We start from the raw sequence: 22,502 nt of genomic DNA on the forward strand, positions 1-22,502 counted from the left end.
TTTATGTGATGAATAAACTGGAGCACGAAAGCTAGCGTAAAGAAACTATTTCACCATTCTAAAGTATATTCTGCTCCATTCTGTGATAACTTTATACAGTGCCTTGCCATAGTATCCACCCCACTTGCCATTTTTCATGTTGTGTTGCCTCACAACCTGGAATTAACATGGATTGTTTGAAGATTTGCATCATTTAATTTACAGAACATGCCCACAACTTTGAAGATTTTAATTTTTTATTTTTTTTACTATTATTGTGCAGCAAACAGGATAAAATAACAGGGGGGGGGGGGGGAAAAATTATTCACCCCCCTAAAGTCAATAATTTGTAGAGCTACCCTTTGCGGCTATCACAGCTCCAAGTCGCTTTGAATAAGTCTCTATGAGCTTGCCACATCTTACCACTGGGATTTTTGCCCATTCCTCCTTGCAAAACTGTTCCAGCTCCTTCAAGTTGGATGGTTTGCGCTTGTGAACAAAAATCCAAGTCTGACCACAGATTTTCTATTGGATTGAGGTCTGGACTTTGACTAGGCCATTCCAACAAATTTACATGTTTCCCCTTAAACCACTCAAGTGTTGCTTAAAGCCCTGTACACAAGGCCGGGAATCACGGCAGGAAAAAAACATCGGTATTCCTGGCAAGCTTGGAGTGCATACAGACGGCCATTCAAAAGAACCGCCGTTCTTTTGAATGGCAAGAACACAGTGACGTCATCGACTACAACGAGCCGGCACTCGTCACATTCAATGCCGTGGCCGTCATCTTGCTACACCCCACACTAAACTTGTATGCTACCGCGCATGCGTCAAACTCCGAAATCGGGCACGCACAGGCTTCCAATGGAACAGGTAAGCATACAGACTACCAGTTTTCTCGGCAGGAAACACTCTGCCAGGAATCCCGACGGGAAAATAGAGAGCAGGTTCTCTATTTTTCCCAGGCAGTTTTCCTGTCGGGAAAACTGCTAGGGAGCATACACACGGACGGGATTCCCAGTCAAATGCTATCCTGGCAGTTTTCCTGCCGGGAAAACCGGTCACGTGTACGAGGCTTTAGCCTCAAGTCACACAGAGGAGTACAGGTTTTTCTTAAGAATATCCCTGTATTTAGCACCATCCATCTTTCCCTCAACTCTGACCAGTTTCCCAGTCCCGACTACTGAAAAATGGATGGTGTTCTTTGGGTGATGTGATGGGTTTCCGCCAGACATAGCGTTTTCTTTGATGGCCAAAAAGTAAAATTTTAGCCTCATCAGACCAGAGCACCTTCCTCCATACATTTTGGGAGTCTCCCACATGCCTTTTCTCCAAAATCAAAACGTGCTATTTTGTTTTTTGCTGAAGTAATGGCTTTCTTCTGGCCACTCTGCCATAAAGCTAAACTCTATGGAACATACGGCTTGTCGTCATCCTATGTACAGATACTCCAGTGTCTCTGCTGTTCCTCCAGGGTTACCTTAGGTCTCTGTGCTGCCTCTCTGATTAATGCCTTCCTTGCCCGGTCCGTGAGTTTTGGTGTGTGGCCGTCTCTTGGCAGGTTTGTAAAGTAATGATGCAAAGATGAAATTAGCAAGCACAAGCCTGAACCTTTAAATACAGGTCAGCAATGACGTTGACCATGTCCCTTCACTTGACCGGTTTGCAACTTCTGAAATCAATGGATTTATATCCTATAGAATATGCAGCATTCCATACCATCACCTACTGTGACCAACAGCCACCTGCACTTCTGTCAGTACTTCTGTCAGTATGCCGTATCTACTCAGCTCATTCCAGAAAATGTCATTTAAAAATTTTAGAAAGATTCACGGTGGTGAAAAAAAAAAAAAAAGTTTAATTATTTTATACAGGATTGCACAGCTTTGTTCGTCAAAAGCCAAGCTCCAGACATTTTTTTGGATAGCTTGGAGAAAGGCTAAAATGTCTGTTGACTTTTTATCACAATTCCACTGGGGAGATTTCTGTATGCCCCTGTAACACCAGGATAAGAAATTGGGGGAAATGGGTGTCACCAGAATACACATGGGGGTAAAAACTCAACTCTTCCTGGATAACCATTTAAAGACTGGTATTCAAGCAGAGGGAAGCAGGGAGGACTCTGGCTGAGTATACACTGCTGTGATGTCAGACATTGCATGCGATTCACACCGCACTGCTGATTGTATGGCTGAATTTGCATCGCATTCAGACCAAAGTCGTGCAGGACCCTTTTTTTAGGTCCGCAAAATAATTGAATTGCATGGGGTGCTCATACCCATGCGATCCTATATTGGTCTGAACTGTCAGTTCGCACTGCGATATGCGAACCGATCTGGGGGTGTCATTAACTTTGTATTCACACCCGCAAGGTCTATGCGATGCAGGAACCCATAATGTTTGGATATTTTTCTCGCATTGCAGCAGTGTGTACCGAACCTTAATGGGGTTGATTTACTAAAACTAGAGAGTGCAAAATCTGGTGCATTTCTGCATAGAAACCAATCAGCTTCCAGTTGTTTGTTTTGTCAAAACTTAATTGAATAAGTGAACATTAGAAGCCGATTGACTACCACGCACAGCTGTACCAGATTTTGCACTCTCCAGTTTTAGTAAATAAACCCAATGTCTTTGTTATCTGCTGATTGAGATGCCATTTCTCTTTATATTGTGACAGTTGTTTACCATCTTGGTGTAATGCGTTGTAGGCTTATTTCGGATATTACAGAGAAAAAAGTACCACCACATATGAACATCTAACCCCAAATTACAAAAAAAAAAAAAAAAAAAAAGTTAAATGGTCCACCATGGACAGCATCACTGCAAGTTGAATTGAGGTGTACACAAAAGGAGAGCGGGCCACTGCCGCAGCTCCTTCTTGGTGTTTCTGCACATAGCTGCTGTATCCAATGTCTCACGCCCTCCCCCCCAAAAAAGAGGGAGGTAGAGAACCACAATGCAAAAGAGGACTTCTCAAGGAAAAACAGCACCATCTGTTTGCATAGGTTTAGTTATATACAGCACTTGAATGAAAAGCAATAAGAAAGAAAAAAAAAAAGAAAAAAAAAAAAATCGCAACCTGCAACTCAGGGGGTCGACAAAATCCGGGTGCCCGGTCACAATTGCGACAAGAAATTGTGACCTGGTGCCCGCCGGTAATTGAGGCCGCAAAGCTGCGGCCTCAATTACCGGCCATTGCGGGCTCGCCGCGGGGGTGCACGGAGGCACAGGATGCTGTGTCTCCCTGCGCCCCCACCTCTCCCGCCGTGCGATCATGGCGGGCCCGCGATGGCCGGTAGTTGAGGCCGCGGCTTTGCTGCCTTGTGAAGGCCCAAGCTTCCTTCTGTGACTTGGCGCCAACTTGTGGTGGCCATTGGCATTACAAGTAAAACAGCAGCTCTAATTAGTTTTTTCCACTGTTTTCACTGCCATCTCCTTCCCTCTAATTAGAACCCCCAAAACATTATCTATATTTTTTTGATTCTAACACCCTAGGAGAATAAAATGGCGATCGTTGCAATACTTTGTCACACCGTATTTGCGCAGCGGTCTTACAAGCACACTTTTTTGGGGAAAAAAATACACTTTTTTAATAAAAAAATAAGACAACAGTAAAGTTATCCCAATTTTTTTTTATATTATGAAATATAATGTTACGCCGAGTAAATTGATACCCAACATGTCACGCTTCAAAAATTGCGTCCGCTCATGGAATGCCGACAAACTTTTACCCTTTAAAATCTCCATAGGCGACGTTTAAAAAAATTCTACAGGTTGCATGTTTTGAGTTACAGAGGAGGTCTAGAGCTATAATTATTGCTCTCGATCGCGGCGATACCTCACATGTGTGGTTTGAATACCGTTTACATATGCGGGCACTACTCACGTATGCGTTCGCTTCTGCGCGCGAGCTTGGCGGGACGGGGTGCGTTTTCTGGCTCCTAACTTTTTTAGCTGGCTCCTAGATTCCAAGCAAATTTGTCAAACCCTGCTATAACTACCTCCTTATTTACTCCTGCTATACCCGATAGCTTAACCTGCCAGATGTCTACAGTATGGAAGACTAGAGGCCTCTTCCACTATGGTCACTTGGTAGATAACAGAACTAGGATTTTGCAATCTTTCTAGGAGGTCCATAAAGCCCATGATCTTTCTAAACAAGCTTTTTAATGTTACCTACAAATTAGACATTACACCCAATCTTTATTTAAAACTCTTTAAATGTTCTCAATCTACCACGTTCAAGAGGCTTTATTTAAATGGCCCGTCAGGCAAAGGGCTGATCTCTCAAATTTACAAAATATTATTTTCCCTGCCATCTCATACCCATCCAAAGCATAGCAACATGTTAAAGGGGGAACAAGTTTTAGAGGCGCTACCCCTTACCAGCTGGCAAACTATGGTCTCAGGCAGCTAAGAGTTCCATCTGTACTTTGTATATAGAAAGCAAACATATAATACTTTTTCAACGCTACTACACCCCAGACAAATTACATTCTAAATATCCCACTGCAGGTGATAGATGTTACATATAGATATAGGAGGGGTCTGGGAACAACATTTTCTGGTCCTGTTCACTCATTTCACCTTACTGGCATGCACTCGTCAATCGGGTCTTTGACACCAAAATTCCAGTTACCCTTAAAACCCTTTCTTTTGGGCTTACCCCCTTTGAGCCCTGGTTCACACTGGGTACGATTTGGAACGATTTGAGATGCGATTTGACATGTCAAATCGCATCTCAAATCGGAGGCAATTGTCGGCAATGGCACTGTCCTAATCAGTGCGACGCCGCATCTGCGATTTCAAAAAGTAGTTTCTGTACTACTTTTTGCGATTTCTGGCCGCGATTTACATTAAATTGCGGCCGAAATCGCGGCAAATCGCGTCAAAATCGTGGCCGCGAAATCGCGGTAAAATCGTGCATTTTACCGCGATTTTGAATTCGCAGCAGTGTGAACCTAGGCTAAAATTCTCCAAAACATCCAAATGACTGTTAATACATTTCCTTGTAGCAGCACAGTGTTTAGTGGCCCTTTAGTAAAAACAGCAGGAGACATCTTATCCCAGAGCTCAACGCTAGGATCCGGGATGTCCAAAGAACTTATATTTAATGGCCTCTCTGAATAAATCCCTGGACAGACAGAATAGGACCTGGGAGTTGTGGCGTACCATAGAGTCTCCCCCCCCCCCTTAATTAACGCTGGCCATCATTGTGTACAACCCTTCCTTTTCCACCTGGGGAGGTCGACAGGGGCTGATGGGCTCTACTGGTTCTTAATATACATAGGACATCTTTCATTTCCTCTTTTAGGTCTCCCCCCTCCCCCTCAAGAGACTACAACATACTGCCAATTCCTTGTTTCTATACCCGCCCTATGCTTACATTGGTTTTGCATGATTATGGCCGATAATAACTCTTAATGCAGTCTTAATGAGCAGTCCCAATCTGTCCTCTCCCTCTCTGACATGTATTCTCAGACAAAATTGTCCCTGTTTGTATGTTATTTTGGACCCCCTCCCCAGATGTTCTTATTTATTATAAGTTAGTTATTATTTGTATTAAAATACCATTAAAAAAAATTACAGTTGAAAGAAAGACAAGACTTTCTTCCAGTTGATGTCATTCAAGTCCCATATACAGTATAAGTGAGATCAGTCTATGTACATAGATTTGAAATGCTCTGTTTTGTCCTGATGTTCTCTTGACTCTAAAATGTAATCAGAAAGGAAAAGCGATGGGGGGACACTGAATCCAGCCTATGGAGAGTTCCATCATGATCATCTCCAAATATCAAAATCATTTGAACCACAAGAATTTAAAGTACAAAATTATCATTTAATATTGGCAACTTGCACCAAATAAGGTAACCAACAGTGATGCACAAAGCAGAAATGATCATCTGACAATTAGACAATTAGCCGGAGACCTCCATTTTGTACATCGGCGCCATCACTAAACAATGTACGTAAAGGCCATGTATAATGTGCATGTCTGGTGCAACTGAACAGACAACAGGAAAAAAGTATGTCTGGGCTAAATAAGTACATATGCATGCTTCCCCAAGTACAAAGAAAAAAACCCTGTTGATCCTGACAGAAATCCAACAAACTGCTAAATACATGTAGTGAACTGGCAATGCTGTTTACGGTATTTTCCTTTACTTCCAGCATTTTTAAAGAGAAAACATTGGGAAAAGTGAATGCTTTTATCCCTACACTTTAACTCCAGCCTCCCCCTGTCCCCTTGGAGCACTCCTACATGAAAAAAAAAAGTTTAATATATAGGCCCTCGAAAATGTAGAGGGTTGCCGAAGGGACATCAGCAATGTTCTCTGCATCACTCTACTATGAGGACCTGGGGAAAGACTCTCACCCCCCACCCCCAGGGTCCGTGACACCCACACTAACAGGAAGGACCACCACTGTATGAGTAAAATCGGTATTAAAACCCAAAAACAAAAATGTAATGGAGTGTTAAATGTATTAGATTTAGAACCACTAACAAATTGAAGGCAAACTCGAGCTGATACTAGGTTTATAAGCCGTTACAGCAAACATTTTTTCTGTTGGGATAAAGGTTTGTCTCATCCATGTAAACCCAATATATTCTGCTGGAGAGTTTGTGTTGTGAAAAGCAGTCGTGCTGACTGGATTACCAGATGAAAATACAAAAAAGAAAGCCTAAGGAAACGAATACCGCCATCACATCTAAGAATTTGTAAGCTACAATATAATAAATGTTTCCATTTCGTTTTAATACTGCTTAAAGGCCTGAATCTGTGGGGCAAAGTGCTAGAGAGCAAGTTGGAATTGAAGCCTTTTTTTGCCATTCACAAAGGGAAATCTTGCTAGGAGAGGGGGCAAAGACATGACACCAGCGCTGAAATCTATGAGCTCCGCAGGACTCATGTCCAGAACAGCTTGGAAATATAGCGGTATCTGTGATGTTCCTTACAACTGAAAGAACGGTTTTAAAACAAAATAAGTATGAACATCTGTAAACCTGCTACAATAATGATGCCCAGAGTAGGGCTTCAACTTACTGTATTTATTGGCGTATAACACTCACTTTTTTGCCCTGAAAATAGAGGGTAAACTGTGCCTGGGTGTTATACGCAGGGGGCTGTGGAAAGTATTTTTCCTGAAACTTCCCTCTTAAAGTTAGGGTGCGTGTTATACGCCGATAAATACGGTAGCCGAGCAACAATTTAGTAATCCATTAAAGCAGGAATGTTTCCCATTCAGTACATCTCCAGACAAAGTTTTTTTCTCAAATTCTGGCACCAGTGGGAAAGGGAAAGAACCTCTGTCTATGACCTCCTGCCATTTGTGTCCCTGTTTGTAAATTTGCTGCTCACTTCCTGTCTGGATGACACAATATGAGAAATATCCTCAAAGCAAGTAGAAATCCTACCTGGCTATCTGGAGGAGTGCCTCTAACTCCTGTTCCAGTAACAAATCCAGACTTTTACATTTTTTCCTTAACTCCTGTTCTGGTGACAACGGACACCAGGACAGAAAATGAAGATGTACCCCAAGTCAGTGGGGCAAAAAAACATCTGAAAACCAAAAAAAAATGTCATCATCCGCTACAAGCACGCAATCAAAAACTGATCCTCAGAGACAGCTCCCAACGGCCACTCCACAAGTTTCACACAGATTCAAAAACAAGGAGAAGCCGCCCACCATTTAAAAGCCTGTAGGGCTCTAAAATTCAGGTGGCACAGTCTATATAGTTATATAGTAGGTAAGGTTGAATAAAAGACAACAGTCCATCCAGTTCAACCCGTGTAGGTGTACGCAAGTCAGTGTCGATAATCATTTCCCATAATAATCAAAATATAGTCATCGGACGTTCTTTAAGATGTACGTTCAAGAGTCTTTTAAAAATATCCATACCCACTGACACCATCACTTGTGGAAAATAGTTCCACATTCTTACTGCCCTGACAGTGAAAACCCCCCTGTGCAGCTTAGGGTTAAACGGCTTATCCTCCAAACTCATTGTGTGGCCCCCATGTCCTCTCACACCCCCTGAGATTTAATCGCTTTTTTCCTATGCTGGGATCATCATTAAGAGATTTGTAAATTGCTATCATGTCCCCTCTCATGTTCTTGTAGTCGCTCCTCGTATTGGAGGTCCTCCAGTTAGTTCCCTATTAAATACCCCCCAAATTACCCTTTTTTTTTTTTAAAAGTAGACAGTCCAATGTATTTAGTAAGAGGCATGGCGAGTTTTCTGAAGTTGTAATTTTTTCCCACAATTCTTGGGAAAATAAAGACTTTTTTTCCCACAAAATAGTCATAACAAGTTATTTTTCACACACAGCATATACATACTTCCAATTACACCACAAAATACATTTTGCTACTCCTCCTGAGTATGGCGTTACCCCATGTGAGACTTTCACACCCTAGCCACATAGAGGGGCCCAACATGCAGGGAGCACCATCAAGCGTTCTAGGAGCATAAATTAAACATCTCATTTCCTAACGACCTATTACAGTTTTGAAGGACCTGGAGCACCAGGACAGTGGAATTACCCAATTTTGAAAAGAAAACACCCCAGTGTATATTCTATAAGGCATAATGAGTCTTTTAAACATGTACCTTTTTTTCCCACAAGTTTTTGGAAAATGTCGAAAGAAAATGATTTTATTTTTTACATAAAGTTGTCAATTCATAAGATTCTTCTAACACATAGCATGTACACAGCAAAAATTACCCCCCAAAATACATTCTGCTACTCGTCCTGAGTGTGGCGATACCATGTGTGTGAGACTTTTACACAGCCTGGCCACATACAGAGGCCCAACATGTAGGGAGCACTGTCAGGCGTTCTAGGTGCATAAATTACACATATAGTTTTCTGACTATCCATCACCCCTTTGTAGGTCCTGGAGCACCAGCACAATGGAATTACCCACAAAGTTAGCCCATTTTGGAAAACAATCACTCCAACGTATATTCTATGAGGCATGGGGGTGGAGACAGGTACTCTTTATTACTGGGGGCAATCAGTGTGTATTGTAGACAGTAACTAGCTGTTACTGCAATCTCTTCCTCACACAGTGTGTGAGGAGAACCAGGTAACAGCTAGGTACCGCGGCTTGTTTACATTCTGTGACTGGCTGTGATTGGACACAGCCAGTCACGTGGTAAAGAGCCATTTTAATTGCCTCTTTACACTGATCGGGCTTGGGCTATGTCCCAAGGGACATGCCTCATCCCCGGGGGCGCATGAGAGTGGCGAGAACGGGAGGATGTCATATGACATCCACCCGGAGGGAGGAAATGTTCCTGCTGGTGTCATTATTATGGCCCAGTATGGAAGTGGTTAATACAGGTTATCAAGGGATCGTCACTACAGCATCCTGCACTCACATACATACAAAAAAACAGCACAGATGGGGCTCAAAATTTGGATTTAGCATAGATCTCCATTGAAGGCCAAGTTTACCTTTTGAAAAAAGACAATCAATTAATTTTTATTTATTTTTTACAATGGAGCCAGCAAAGCACTACACTTGCGTTCCTATATTGAAGGTACAATGTACATGATACTGGGTACAGCTGTCTGCCTGTACCTCCCATATGGGCAAAATTACTGTAGAGCAGGAAGAATCATTAACCACTTCCCGACGGCCGTACGACTATTGACGGCCGCAGGGTGGTTCTAATTCTCTGAGGCGCCGTCAATTGACGTCCGCCCCTTTGCTTGTTCCGAGCGTGCAGCGGGGAACTGCTGTGCTGGCCGTGTCCCTTGGACACAGCCAATCACAGATCGCCGTGAACGGCTAATCGGAGTGGCCGTTTCCTAGGCGATCGGTGCGGCCAATGAGAGATGATCTCATATGTTTACATATGAGATCATTTCTCATTGCCGACTCTCGCAGACAGCGGTGCTGTCAGGGGAGAGAGGAGACGGATTTGTGTCTCTTGTACATAGAGACACAGATCGGTCACCCCCCTTCCCCCACAGTTAGAACACTAATATTAGGCTACACATTTAACCCCTTCCTCACCCCCTAGTGTTAACCCCTTCCCTGCCAGTCACATTTATACAGTAATTAGTGCATATTTATAGCACCGATTGCAGTATAAATGTGAATGGTGCCAAAAATGTGTCAAAAGTGTCCGATGTGTCCGCCATAATGTCGCAGTCGCAATAAAAATCGCAGATCGCCGCCATTATTAGTAAAAAAATAAATAAAAAAAAATATTTCTGTCCCTTATTTTGTAGGCGCTATAACTTTTGCGCAAACCAGTCGCTTATTGCGATTTTTTTTTTTTACTAAAAATATGTAGAATACGTATCGGCCTAGACTGAAACCTAAATTGAGCCATTTATTATAGCAACAAGTAAAAACATTTTTTTTTTTCAAAATTGTCGCTCTATTTTTGTTTATAGCGCAAAAAATTAAAACCGCAGAGGTGATCAAATACCACCAAAAGAAAGGTCTATTTGTGGGGAAAAAAGGACGTAAATTTTGTTTGGGAGCCACGCCGCACGACCGCGCAATTGTCAGTTAAAGCGACGCAGTGCCGAATCGCAAAAAGTCCTCTGGGCTGGAAGGAGGTTTAAGTGCCCAGTAAGGACGTGGTTAAACTGCAAGGGTGCTGATGAGTACCCTTACAGTTCATTGACAAATACAAGCATTCAGGAAGACAGAAATAGTTAAAGTCTCGCTAGAAAAAATAAAGAAAAATTATAAACATGTTATACTTAACTGCTCTGTGCAGTTGGTTTTGCACAGAGCAGCCCGGATTCTCCTCTTCTCAGGTCCCTCTTTGCTGCTGCTGGCCCTTCCCTCCCGATGAGAGCCCCCATAGAGCAGCAGCTTGCTATGGGGGGGCACCTGAGCTGAATCGGAGCTCTGTGTGTCAGTTCAGACATGGAGCCCTGACCCGGCCTCGCCCCCTTTCTCCCCCAATTGGCTAACTGACTGACAATTCCCAGAACTCTGAATAAATGATGCCCCTGTGTGGGCAGAGCCCTGCACAGCCACACTGTTTTTAAATTATGACAGCGGGTGTGGGGAGAGGATCCACCCCCCCCCATATCACAGTGGGGGGATTGTGCAGGCTGCTGCATTTGTTACATGTTACACCCCAAATATGGGTGTAACATGTTACTAGAGGTGAATTTGACCTTTAAGAATTCTACTGAAGTATTGTTTGGCCCTTCAACTCGTCATATACTGAAGACAGACAGGTAACAGAGCTTTTAGATTAAAAAATGTGGATAGGTTGTCTTTAAAGCGGAGTTCCGGCCACAATTTCACTTTTTAAATATAAATACCTCTAATACACAAGCTTAATGTATTCTAGTAAAGTTAGTCTGTAAACTAAGGTCCGTTTTGTTAGGTTGTTACAGCATTTAGACACTTTATAAAATAGAAATTGACTGGGGCCATCTTAAGTGTGGGCATCATGAAGCCAGACTGTATGACTTCCTGGATTTCAGCCTTGCAGATCTCGCACATGCTCAGTGCTGCACAAGCAATGTAATAGTTTTCAGATCAGGTTTCAGCACCTGTACTGTCCAAGTCACATGATTCTTCGAGACTGGGGAGTGCACAGACTCCTGGAAAGTTACACCCACTACATTCCCAGGAATCTGTGCGGTGAAGCTTAAGCACCTAGGTGCAGGAAGAGGGAAGATTAACTATTCTGCCTAGCAACAACACTTTGAAGGCATCTAAAAAAAAAAAAAAAAAAAAAAAAATTCTTAAAGGACTAATGACATTTTTTTTTTTAAAAACTACTGATGTAATGTTATATTTATGGGTGGAACTCAACTTTAACCTTCCTTCACATTCATTCTGGATTACCAGTATTAAAAGCAGTTGTACTACATTAATCAAAACACAGTGGATTTCACTAGATACTTATTCATAATCCAGATATTAAAAAACACCCAGAACTGCATTGTCAACAGGGAAAACTGAAAAAAGCAGTAAATAAAATAAAAAAATTCACCATCTTAAAGCACACCTTTTATGAACACGTAAAAGTGACAAAGTACAAGAGCTTCATGGTCAATCCCACCAAAACACTCATAGAATTGCTTGTAAAAAGTTGTGAAATGTGTCATTTCACATTTACAGTAAAGGCATTATTAGTGGAAGGAACAAGTGTTCAGCTTATTAATTCACTAGGAACATACTACATGATGGTGATTTACTGTGGAAAGCAATGAGGGATCCTAACAAACTTTGTTCCAGATTTCTACCTTTTGTTATTCCGAAGTAATAGCCGTCTGTCCATGTGTAAAATTAATCTGTATGGAAAGGATTCTATAATTATCAATCAGCTGCTGCACCTGCAAGCCTCTAATGAGGAAAGTGGCAGAGTCAGTACCCCTTTAGATGCGATTTCCCTGTGGGAGAACCTCACCAAAAACAACATTTTGCTGCAGGGGATGCTCAAAATCTGACTTGTATCTTAGTGTATACTTCTGGAAAAATCAGTGAGTCAATAACACAAGCAGGAAACAACATTTCTGGGGAGTGTTTTGTACATCATCTGATTACAGAACACATCCAGGCTGCCTTCTTGCATTGCCTTTTACAGAAAATTAGAGCACTTCAGATTAAAAAGGTTAATTTGGATAACATTCAAATACAATATGACTTGTGATGCAATTGCACGTGCTAAATTTTGTTTGCCACCCCCCCCCCTCAAAAGTGGAGTTACCCTTTAAAGTGGTTGTAAACACCCCCTTTCACCTACAGGTAAGCCTAGATTAAGGCTTACCTGCAGGTGCAAGAAATATCTCCTTGACCTACACGGTTAAGGAGATATTTGCAATAAGAAATGCACCGATGTCTACAGCGCATTCGTGCAGTAGACAACGGCGTAGGCGCACTGAGCGTGACGTTTTGTGAATGGCATTACAGTGTTAATGACGTATTCCCGCGTATGCGCAGGGATCTGCCGGTGTATGCTGTGCATACTAGCTCATTATGACTTTCTCTTGCAGGGTTTATTTTTTTTTTTAGAGGGGTTACTTCCTCTTTAATGAGAGCAATGTGTTAGGATAACGGTCTGTTGTGTGTATGGTTTAAGTGAATAACATTTTTAATAAATAAACAAAAAAAATACAAACTTCTATGAATTTTAGAAAAAAACTAAATATTTATCTATTAGGAGGCTCAAGAGTGTGTGTGTGTGTGTGTGTGTGTGTGTGTGTAAGTAAAAAAAAAAAAAAAAAAAAAAAACACCTTTGTATTTAAGATTCAAAATTTGAAAATAAATACGTGGGCATGTTTGGAGACAAAAAAAAAAAAAAACATAGGTTTAATTAAAGACGAAAACAAAAGCAAGATCTTATTCCCCAAAAGAGGAATAATAATAAACATTTATCCACACTCCCCAGAGAAGTGACAGAAGTAGCTAATCAAGCTCCATATTCCCTCCTGAGCCATTATGTAACGGACTGGCAAACAAGAAACAAATCTTGCTCTACAAGGTAAATGACATTGCAGCGGGTCCAGATAAAATAATGCAAGTGTATGTTCCAGCAAAGTAAAGTTTTATCATGATAGCACTTCTGTGTGCAGCATTAGTCCAGACCACAGGGTAGCATACATATGTTATACATGCACTTCACATCTATGGCAAGATTGCAAACTATTTAGCAGTGTACAATCAGCCTGCATAGAGGCTGTTAATATTTACTCAAAGTGACCACACCAGCGAGAATTTTGTATTACACAGCATCAATCACCTATAAAAGGAGTAGCCAAGACACATTATCAGAAAAAAACACTGAAATCAGTGATTCAGTCCCTTTTTAACCAATACACAAAACAAGAGAGGTTTTAGCCCCACTTTTCCTTCCAGCTTGAACAGCCCATTGCGGCAGTTTCACTTCAGGCTGGGTTCACACTGCTACAACACAACTGTTGTATGATTGGCCTCCCACCTTGCCCTGCGACATCTATCTTACATCGGTCCTACTTCCATCTGACTTGAATGAACAAGATAAGATTTTGCTCCGACTTTGAGATAGTCTGACTTGTCTTTTCTGGTACAATCTTTTTTATCAAGAAGTAGAAACAGCAATAATCCCACGCAGGGGATATAAACAATAAGCATGACATGGCACCGCTGAATGGTGCACATTAAAAGCATATTCGGTAATGAGAATTGTCAAGCATCAACAGCCCTCCGGCCTAGGCCAGGGCCAACATAGGGTAACTGAGCATTATTGCTCAGAAGGTAAGGCGTGGAGTAATCCACCAAAATGTGGAAAGTAAAAACTAAAAATCTGGGTCATACAAACAAAACTAGAAAGACATAAATGAAAACGAATGTGAAATGGGAGAAGTGTGAAAGAGAAAGAAAGAGAAGGAAGAGAAAGAGGGGGAAGAAGAAATGCAGAACAGGGAAAGGGTACCCCCAGGTCAGGAGGGTGGAGGAGGTCAATTAGCGAGGCCTAGGCTGGTCGGATGCAAAGTGGGAAGAGCGTAGGACCACCACGGACCCCAAATCTTGAGGAACTCGGCTTCACAGCGATAATTAGGTGGCCAACTTCTGCTGATGGTAAAAGAGGCCTGGGATCGAGCAATAAAGGCCAATTTGGCATCCTTGCAGAGGGATATGTAAAAGAGATGACAGAAGACCAAATACCCTTGACCAGAATCGCACCAGGCGGGGGCAAGATCACCAGATATGAAGTTCATCTCCACGCTGACCACAACCCCTGAAACGACTTGTCTTTTGACCAATCAAAACAATGAGATAAATTCCTTTTACTGCTGCAATAATCACCATGTCGGATGTCACAAGTCGCATGGTTAGGACAAGGATCCTACTTTAATAATATTCAATGGGCTGAAGTAGGACCAAAGTCAGACAAAAGTAGTAAGAAAAGAATAGGCTGCACATCCAGGATCCATCTTTTATTGTTCAAAGTGATAACACCAAAGACACCAACATACCAAAGACACCAACATACATCTTGTACTTAATTATTAGTAATTAACGGATTAAGCACAAGATGTATGTGTGAAACGCATTTACGTGACCTCGTGTTGGTGTCTTTGGTGTTATCACTTTGAACAATAAAAGGCAATCGGAATTCCTGGATGTGCAGCCATTTCTTTTCTTACAAGTTTCCCACGGAGGCGGGCTGGCACTCTAGGAGACATTCCACCTCAGGTTCTCAACATACACCTGGAGCAGCAGCTCTTTTTCTTTGTATAGCAGACAAAAGTAGTGCAGGGAGCCTTTTCAAAGTTGGGCTGACTTGTGTCGGCCAAGTTAAGACGGCTCTCATAGAGAAACATTGATTTTCACACGTCATGCTCTCCCAAAGTTGGAGCGTTTGTCGTACAAGTGTGTGAACCCAGCCTTAATCTTGTGAGAGGTGTTTAGGAAATCAGGCTCTGCACCATTACCTTCACTGCTTGGTGGAAAAAAATTGTCTCCCCACCTGACATCAGTCAAATCTGGTAAAAGAGTTAAAAGCAAAACACCCCAACTGTTTACAATTTAACTTTTTCCATAACTTAATAAAGACACAGAAGTGCAGATGTGTTTTTTAAGGAGAGATAACCGCTTTCAGATCTGCACGATTCCAACTTTGGAATAACATTTGAGTGATGCTGTAATATCAATGGATGAAGGGAGATCGGTTCCATACAACACTGTGGGAATTTACTAAAACTGAAGCAGACAGAATTTAGCAGCTATGCATAGTAACCAATACGCTTCTAACTTCAGCATGTTCAGATAAGCTATGAAAGTGAAAGCTAGAAGCTGACTGGTTGTCATGCACAACTGCTACAGTCTTAGTAAATTCTACTCAATGTTTCCATGTTTCTACAATTCCATTCATTTTGAGTGTCTATAGGAGACAGGCCATCTTGGAGCTAGTCATCAGCAGAGAAATGACAACCAGTCCAATTCTGACAAGACCAGGGTACCCATCAACCACCCTACAAATAGGTGACCCTATATATGTCAAGACACCTGCTGCCTCTTTACGACAAAAAACAAAACAAAAAAAACTGATAATACAATCCCAAAAGGGAATGTTTTGAATGCCTAGGATATAACCATATACGCAAGCATTGTATTCAAAGCCAGTAACATGTGAATTAACTACTGTACACATTAGATGAGACCAAACTGTTTCAGCAATAACTTTAAATCACGTTATGGCACCTACTCAAAATGAAGCGGTTGAACACAATAATATCCGGCGCAAATTTCGGAGGTTATAAGTTCAAAATAACAGCATTTAGTGAAAGTGCACTGATTTGATAAACTGGGGCTTATCAATGAGTTTCCAAACACTGTCTGCATGTTATACTACTTTCATATTGAAGGAGATATTGGTTGTAGAAAATAGAAAAGTCTTCTTCAAGACAGCTTTAAATGAGCCAAACTGTTTCTTCTACACTGCCTGCTGTAAAGCCCTGCATAATACATTGGTGCTGGAACATTAATAAGACAACAGCCCAGCCTATTTTGAAATATGATGCAAAGTATAAATATACAAACAGTTGAATTTTTTTAAAACTAAAAACAGAGCACTTTACAAGGCAAACTAGATGCAAAAATCTGAAAACCTTTGAGGAACAATGCAATTACTTCATCTCCAAACCTGCCACAAGGACATTACTGAAGATCCTAGAAGAGTTCCTCTCGAAAGTATCATGTTGCAGACACTAGAAAATGCCAGGATGTAGTGGCCGGGAACCCAAGGCATTTTCCCATCAACTGTAGAGACTAGCTATTCGTTCAGACACTTAGAAAAGAAACCAATGTGCTTTCTCTCAAGGACCAGGGGGGAATTTCTGCCAATTTTAAAAATGACAGCATCACAAAAAGCTCCTTGCTGTGCTATGCAATGAACATGGGATAACATGTAGCAGTGGCAGAACTTTCCAAAAACATTTACACAAAGCCAATACAATGCAAAGACAATGTGCAATAATGTCTGAATACAGAAAACTTACAAGCCAGTTGATTCCTAAATATATGCCCTTTAGCAGCAGCAACCTTGAATGAAATGAGCCCCCATTCATATCAGACGTCAGCATAGACCAGCGATTTTAGACGCCTTATTTTTGTGTACAGGAGCAGAATCCCATGTTTTGGTCCCTACAGACGTAAACAGGTGTGCCTGAAAAAAATTTACATAAATACGTCTATATATTTCAGACACTCACAAAATTCCATGAGCCCCAAAAAAGTAGCATGTGTAGTTTTTTTGAGCTTAACACAACAGGTGACCAAGTAATAAAGTTTGAAGGCGTCTGTTTAGAATAATGAGATTCTTCAACTTGAGACTGTCGCGTTTCAGGAATCAAGGAACAGAACACCCAAACAGGAGTCGGGCCTAAACAGGTCAGAATGTCAAAGCTACCAGATTGCTAGGCGCTCAAAGTGACACACAGAAATTCCCAACCGGAGCAGTTTTCTGAGGCAGCCAGTGAAGGGGGCTGACCATCCACACACACTGATGCAGGCAATTACCATCGACTGCAAACCTTCCTGCGCAAATTCCCTCCAGAAACAGCAGACAAAAGTGCAACTTTCAGAAAAGTTTAGACTCTGTCAGAATAAGGCATTTCTAAACACAGGGGGTCATCCCAACAGAGGAGAGGGCAACACATGTGCAATACACACCCGAGACTGACACATATGGGACTGCTTACATCCCCAATAATCACTTTCTGCCACCTCAACCAGAGAACAGGGAACAGGGAAAAAAAAGGCAACACTTCAAGGAGGAGATGGAGATTTATACATACAGAAAAGTCACGGTTACACAAAACCTGAAGCGTCTCCACCTAACATAGGCGGCCTAAGAGAATTCGGCTAACACAACGCTGATATTCCCACTTGTGTATGAAACAAATGAAAGGTAAAAGATGAAAGGACGGTTCTGCTTGGCGGAGGGATTAGCAGATCGCTACTATAAAGTCAAACACTTTGCAACAGGTTCTAATAATGTCTGGGATACTTTGCTGGTGACCTGTGGATGGCGTCCTTGAGGAGCAATATTACTTTGAAACAATCCAGAAAATCTAGTGATTGAAAAAAAATAAAAAAAAAAAGTAAAACAACTCCAGAGACGGTGTTTGTAAACAACAGACCCACCTGTCACAGGAAGTCCACTGGGGCCGATATTAGTAAACACATCTGAATGTGGGGCTCATCCACACCCCCCCCCCTCCCCCAATCCCACAAAATACATTGTATAAATCATCTACAACCCTCCATCCATCTACACAAGGCAGGGGCCTATGTTATTAGATACAATATTATTACACACAAGTTCTACATACAGCAGAAGGGCTCCACAACCCAATACAGAGCCCCAGCACTGTCAGCACCCATTTGATAAAGCACCCCCCCTTGTAACAGTAATTACCTGCAGACAAGCACCCATGTTCCCCTCCCCCCTCTCCTCCAGGCGGCCAGAGTGCCAGGTCCTCCCCCCTCCTCCAGAGATACAATGTACCAGTCCTGGTCGCGGCCGCTTTGTTACATTGTATCTCTGGCTGCACAAAGGCCGGAGCGGCCGCTACCATGGCGGGGAGGGGGGGTAGTGGAGCCCCCCCTCTTTTTGCCCCTCCCCACCCCCGGGGCCCTCGCACTCACACACACAATGAGGTCTGTTCAGTGAAGAGTAAGCACGATGGATTACTTTCCCCGGGGCTCCGCCGCCCGCCCGCCGTTCCGTCCCTCCAGCGCCTCACCAGCAGAATAGAGCAGCACCGACTGAGCACCGCGCATGCGCCCCGCGCGCACTGGCCGACGGGAGTTGTAGTCCGCCGCTATTGGAGGAGAAGGCGCACAGCGACCGGCGCAGACTACATATCCCGACAGCACCAGTGGCCGCCCTCCCTTCTTCCCTCCTGTATAATGGAGCGGCCGGGAGAAGGGCACAGGGCAGGTAAGTAGGTTATTTAGCGGGATACGATGTCCCTGTCATCCTGCAGGCAAATCTTACTCCTCTATAGGGGGCCCTACTGCATTGTGTGGCCCCTGGAAGTATTGGGGAGGGGCAGATCAGCCTAGGAGAGGGGAGGAACCAGGACCCCCCTCCTCCTCCCCCTTCCCTCCTACATGATGACACTTCCCTCCATTCTACACTGAGTAGAGAGCATTGTCACCCCTGTTCAGGGAATCTAATCTACAACATATACATTTCTACACACAGCACAATTACACTCAATAATAATAATAATACACGGACCTACAAAACAATAAGAAATGACATGAAAAAGAATGTATACTGATCAGCCATAACATAATCACCACCTACCATAACCCGACCAGGCATGGACTCCACTACACCTCTGAGGGTATGCTGTGATCTCCGGCACCAAGCTATCATTAGAAGATCCTTCAAGCCCTGTAAATTGTGAGGTGGGAGTTCTCGGCCTTTTGGATAAAATCAAATGTAGTATCTGTTCTTATCAGTGATCCAGTGGGGGCTCTGTGCTATCATCCTGACCTGAACAAGGTTGGGGCGGTGGCTATGCAAACCTGCTGGAGTGATGGGGGCTTGGAAGGTTAGTACCAGCTGGAACAGAAACCAGGGCGCCCACAGGCATTTGAGGCATGGATGTAATTCCCCCCGGGAAAGCTTAAAGGGGCTGTAAAGGTTAATTAAAAAAAACAAACATGTTATACTTACCTCTGCAGTTAGTTTTGCACAGAGTGGCCCCCAATTGTCCTCTTCTGGGGTGCCATGGCGGCTCTCTCTGCTCCTCCCCGCAATAACTAACCCGCTTGGGAAGCATTCTTCCGAGGGGGTTACCTTGCGCAGTGCGCTCCCTTCTCATACACTCTGCATCCATAGACACAGAGGGCCAGATCCGCGTACATCGGCGCATATATAGGCCGGCGTAGCGCATCTCATTTCCGCTATGCCGGCTTAACTCAGAGAGGCAAGCACCGTATCCTCAGAGCATTTTCTTCCAACGTTGCACCGGCGCAACGTAATTTCGTAGGCGTAAGCCGGCGTAATTCAAAGTAGGAAGGAAGTGGGCGTGTTCCATTTAAATGAACTATGACCCCATGCAAATGAAGGGCCGAACGAACGGCGCATGCGCCCTGACGTTGACGTCTGTCCCACACCCCTCTGTGCATGCTCACAACTCGGCCCGGCGTAGCCCCTAAGATACGCCCAGGGCTTAAATACGCCCAGACATGCGCCCGTCAAGTGCAAAAGTACATCCGCTTGTCCCCCCCCCCCCCTGTGTGCATCTGTTCAGAAGATTGCACCTCACTTTCTGTCCCAACAGAAACAGACAGTACATACACCACATAGCTTTAGGTGCACACTGCAGAGGACACAGATAGTACACACACCACGTAGCTTTAGGTGCACACTGCAGAGGCCACAGACAGTACACACACCATGTAGATTTAGGTGCACCCTGCAGAGGACACAGACAGTACACACACCACGTAGCTTTAGGTGCACACTGCAGAGGCCACAGACAGTACACACACCATGTAGATTTAGGTGCACACTGCAGAGGACACAGACAGTACACCATGTGAAAGTATTTGCATGCGGGTCATAGTGCATGCTTGGCCAATCATCAGCCAGCAATGCACTGCGATGCCGCAGTGAATTATGGGCCGTGACACGCCACTCGAATTTGGCGCGAACGGCCCGTAACGTTCGTATTTTGACGAACTGTCGAACGTGAGTTCGACTCGAACACGAAGCTCATCCCTACTGGGGACACCCTAAAAGATCTTGCAGCAGAAGTTCCTTCAGGACTATAATTCATTGCTGCCACACTACCTTACTCATTGAAGTACTCCCGTCCTCTGCAAACGGATAAGTACCATTACTACATTGCATTTTCTGCTTTAGAATTACCCGGTTTATATGTTGCTTTATACCATAGTACTGCTTGGGATACTTAGTGTGCTTCCAGCTGTGTAATATCTTAAAGGGACATACACTCTGAAACCATCTGAGCTATAGTTGCCTCTCTAACGTATATGCTAACCGCATACAGTGTTCTCATATGCTACGTGCTTGACATTTGTTGCTAAAAGTATATGGGCCTGTGTTCGCTTAACCTTTTTTGGCTAAGGCTTGAAGGTATGTTATACCCTCTCCCTTAGTAGCTCAATGCATTCCTCTATGTGAGTGATAAGATGTAGAGAACCCCCAAACTCTTATTTCTCTGATTAGAGTGACGCCTGGGGTCTGGTACTGATAATCACTTTACAGTAGTGCATTGAAATCCTTAATGTAGTTGTGCTCATTCACGTTTATTGTAATCTTTCAACGCTAGGGGTTAGAGGCATGTTGTAATACCTCCACCCTTAGTAGCTCAACGCATTCCTATATGTGAGAGAGATGATGAAGTGAACCCCCAAACTCCTTTTCTCTGGAGTGACGCCTGGGGTCCAGTACTGAAATTTCACATAGCATAGAGAGCTGCATTGAAATCTTTCCCGAACCGCAGTTGTGGTTCACTTTCGTTAACCGTAGTTTGTGACACACCCCCTGTCAGCAGTGTCACTAAGCGCTTTTTTCTGATCGCCGTATTAGTGTCGTGGGTGACGCTAGTTAGCCTGTTAGTTATTTGGGTTCACCGTAAGGTTTTTATAGCATCGGGTACCCCCATATATTACCTAATAAAGGTTTTAACCCCCTGATTGCCCCCTAGTTAACCCTTTCACCAGTGATCACTGTATAAGTGTTACGGGTAACGCTGGTTAGTTAGGTTGTTTTTTATAGCGTCAGGGCGATATCAGTTAGGCTTTAGGGTCAGTTAGGGTCTGCGTCGCCCCAGGCAGCGTCAGATTAGTGCCAGTAGCGATAACACTTACGCACCCAGCATACACCCCCCTTAGTGGTATAGTATCTGAACAGATCAACATCTGATCAGATCTATACTAGTGTCCCCAGCAGTTTAGGGTTCCCAAAAACGCAGTGTTAGCGGGATCAGCCCAGATACCTGCTAGCACCTGCGTTTTGCCCCTCCGCCCAGCCCACCCAAGTGCAGTATCTATCGATTACTGTCACTTACTAAACACATAACAGCAGCGTTCGCAGAGTCAGGCCTGATCCCTAACAGTTTTTTTTGGTAGCGTTTGATACAGTTGCTGCCAGCCTAGGTGCTTTTTTTTCCTGTGAATCTTACTACTCTACCAGTAAATTTAGAGCCCAAAGTGGCAAATCCAAGGTACACTAGTGAAGAGTAGATAGATGCAAATTCCGCGCCAAATTGCTCGGAACAAGGTGCAATATAATAATATAATTATATAGATATTACATTAAAATAAACTAAATATATCATTTAAGCTGCTCCTCTGCAAATCAAGTGATACTTAATAGGAATAGTTGTGAAAAAAAGAGGGTGCTAATAAGTGCTGAATGTGTATATGACACTATTTGATAACCAAATACAAATAATAAAATGCATAAATAGATAAGTTGGTATATAAGAAAAATTGTTAATGAGTCCAATTTCCAAATAACACCACAATTTAATCAGTGTAAACTGATAAAAGTCCC

The 22,502-nt window shown here is 43.1% G+C and overlaps 1 protein-coding gene across 11 annotated transcripts in view; it reads right to left on the bottom strand.

Moving 5' to 3' along the window:
- Positions 1-18,790, bottom strand: part of BRD3 (bromodomain containing 3) — an 88,660-nt gene extending 69,870 nt beyond the window's left edge. For 2 of the 11 annotated variants that reach the window (XM_040324079.1, XM_040324076.1), the window contains exon 1: positions 18,608-18,764. The gene's annotated coding sequence lies outside the window, so the exon portion shown is untranslated. Of the gene's footprint in view, positions 1-18,607 lie in introns of all 11 variants that reach the window. The other 9 variants (XM_040324075.1, XM_040324073.1, XM_040324072.1 and 6 more) reach the window with 9 other exon arrangements.
- Positions 18,791-22,502: the final 3,712 nt, after the last annotated feature.

This window comes from Rana temporaria, chromosome 9 (genome assembly GCF_905171775.1).
Source record: "Rana temporaria chromosome 9, aRanTem1.1, whole genome shotgun sequence".
NCBI lineage: Eukaryota > Metazoa > Chordata > Amphibia > Anura > Ranidae > Rana > Rana temporaria.